This window comes from Rhagoletis zephyria, unplaced genomic scaffold (assembly GCF_001687245.7).
Source record: "Rhagoletis zephyria isolate East Lansing unplaced genomic scaffold, Rhagoletis_zephyria_1.1 Rzeph_scaffold_00603, whole genome shotgun sequence".
Lineage (NCBI taxonomy): Eukaryota > Metazoa > Arthropoda > Insecta > Diptera > Tephritidae > Rhagoletis > Rhagoletis zephyria.
In genome coordinates this window covers 32,851-35,802 of record NW_016157687.1, presented here as the reverse complement: position 1 = coordinate 35,802, position 2,952 = coordinate 32,851, and positions in this window count along the sequence as shown.

The window sequence follows — 2,952 nt, the reverse complement described above, 5'->3', positions numbered from 1 at the left end:
AGACGAAAAATAAGAATATTATAAATTTTTGGAAAATGGGCGTAGCCACGCCCACTTATGGTTACATGTGTATATCTTGGTAACCGCTACACCAATTTCTTCCAAACTTGGCACAGTTGATGGCCGTCGCACAGCATACCAAATTACCGAAAAGTTTTAAAATCGGACAATAACCACGCCCACATCCCATATAACGGTACTTTTCGGAAATACGAAAACTGCGATATTTTAGTAACTACTGAAGATAATTCACTCAAAATTGATATTTACAATAATTTTTAGACGAAAAATAAGAATATTATAAATTTTTGGAAAATGGGCGTAGCCACGCCCACTTATGGTTACATGTGTATATCTTGGTAACCGCTGCACCAATTTCTTCCAAACTTGGCACAGTTGTTGGCCTTGGTACAGCATAAAAAATCGCCGAAAATTTTTAAAATCGGACGATAACCACGCCCACATCCCATATAACGGTAATTTAGAGAAATACAAAATCTTCGATAAATCAGTAAATATTGAAGCTAATTTATTCAAAATTGATGCTTGCAACAATTCTTTACCAAGAAATACGTTTATGGTAAAATTTTGGAAAATGGGCGTGGCACCGCCCACTTATGATCACATATAAGTATATCGGTAACCGTTCTACCAATTTGTACCAAACTCGGTGTGGTTATTATGCTTGCCACATGAAAGCAAAGCATTGAAAATTATTGAAATCGGACTAAAATTACGGCCGCTTTTCATATAACGATAAATTTCAGAAATGCTTGAAACTTCAATATTTCGAAATTGAAGGACGCTAATTTACTCAAAATTGATACACCCCGGCTTACCATCTAGCGGTAGGTTTCGGAAAGGTGAAAAAACATATATTTAATATTTGCGCCTGGTATTTAATGTTCGGCTCCGCCCGAACTTAGACTTTCTTACTTGTTCAATTTATTTTATATAAAAGTCTAATTGATAATTTAATAAACACACTATATGTACACAAATCGGCATTTCAAATTTGTAAACAAATTATAAAAATTCAGTAGGTTTTCGCAACAAGAAAATTTGAATTCAAAATTTTTAGCGAGATTCCAAGTTTTCGATTTTATGCATTTTTTTCATATAAAGTATGTTCGAATATTTTTTAAATGGATGAAAATATGTGACACCATCAGAAAAAAAATATCAAAAATCATCGGGATATTGCAGAAACTTGCACTTTTATTTAATGGACTATAAAACTGCAAACTTAGAATCTTTCCAAAAATTCTGAATTAAAAGCTTGTTGTTGCGAAAACTTACTTTTCGTATTGCGTATTCACAATAGCATTCAGCGGTTTGTAAATATTTCTCGCGGGCCCTATTTATTTATATTTTTAGTGCTTTTAATTTTCACTTTTTGTAATTTTTTAATCTATAACGTGGTATGTGATTTTTTGTTATATATTGGCATTTTATGCTAAATTTCTGTATTTTATGATTGTGCTAAAACAGGATGAATTGTGCCAAAAGTGCCTCTGAGAATGAAAGTGCCAAAAATGGCACTATTGTACCTAATTTTCCATCACTGCCTCAAAGTTAGAAAAAGCCTCTCTTCAACGGATTTAAAGGATAAAGTATGTTGTGCTATGAAAACAAATATCATGTATATTTTCTGATATGTAGTCAAACGTTTTTATCTGCATTCTTGTATACTCATGAAATTTAATTTCATTTGCGCGCAGTTGCGGGTACAGATGATGAAATTCGCTAAAAATTAATATATAGTTCTATATCAAACACGTTTTTAATCTGTTACGTTTCTTTTCTCGATTTTTCAATATATTTAATTCAGGGACAGAAAATAATCATTATTTTTTAATTTTAACCAAAAAAATCAGCAAAAATCGTCGTAAACAATTTTAACTATACTCATGTATTTATTTGTGTTCGTATAATTATTATTTAGTTTTATTTTTCCATTTAAAAATAATGATTATTTATAAAATTTAAAAGGCCATACAGACGCAACCAACTGAAATTTTGACCCGAAAATTTTGGGACTTATTCCTTTTATTAGGGTGTCGCTACCTCAGATAAGGATACTTTGGAAATCACGCAGGTATGGTTTTTGAGTTTTTTTAATGATCATTATTCTTAAGTGAAAAAATAAAACTCAATAATAATCATTATCTTTGAGCGAAAAAATAACTCAAATAAAAATTATTATTTTTTATCTTTATTGGTTAAACTCGAAAAAATAAAAATCATTGTAAATTACAGTAGGCAGTACGAACACAAACACGAGAGTATAGTTCAAATTGTTTCACAATTACAACTTGCTGATTTTTTTGGGTTCAAATTAAAAAATAACAAGTAAGAGCAGCGCTGTCTTCGGCTATGCCGAAGGCTTCATACCTTTCATGAACATCTGCAAATTTTACTTAGACAGATAACTGCTTTTGAATACATCTGCATACATCGATAGAGGAGTTACATACTTATATAAAAAATCGCATCTAAACAATCAGAGGTATGGAAGATATACTCTATATGGCACCAATCTAAGTGATTTTCACTGCTATGTGATCGGTATGTAAACCGGTAACACAATTTATTGGGTTTAGTTTCCTAAATAAAGAAGATATATCGCAAAAACTGGTATCTGAACAATCAGTGGTATAGGAGATAAAGCTTATACAGAATAGATTTTGACGATTTTCTCAGTAGACTTTGTATTATTATTTATAAAATATCTTACGAAATTTATCGGTTTTAGCTGTTCAAATAAAGGAGTTTTACAGTAAAATCCCATATCTGAACAATCAGATGTATGGAAGATATATGTTGTAGTCATCCGATCCTTGTTATTTTCACTGTAAGTATTCTGTTAATAATGAGTGAAAATGGTGCGAAATTTCATGTTCCTAGCTGCATAAATGGAGGAGTTATGATAAAAGACCTCATATCTGAACA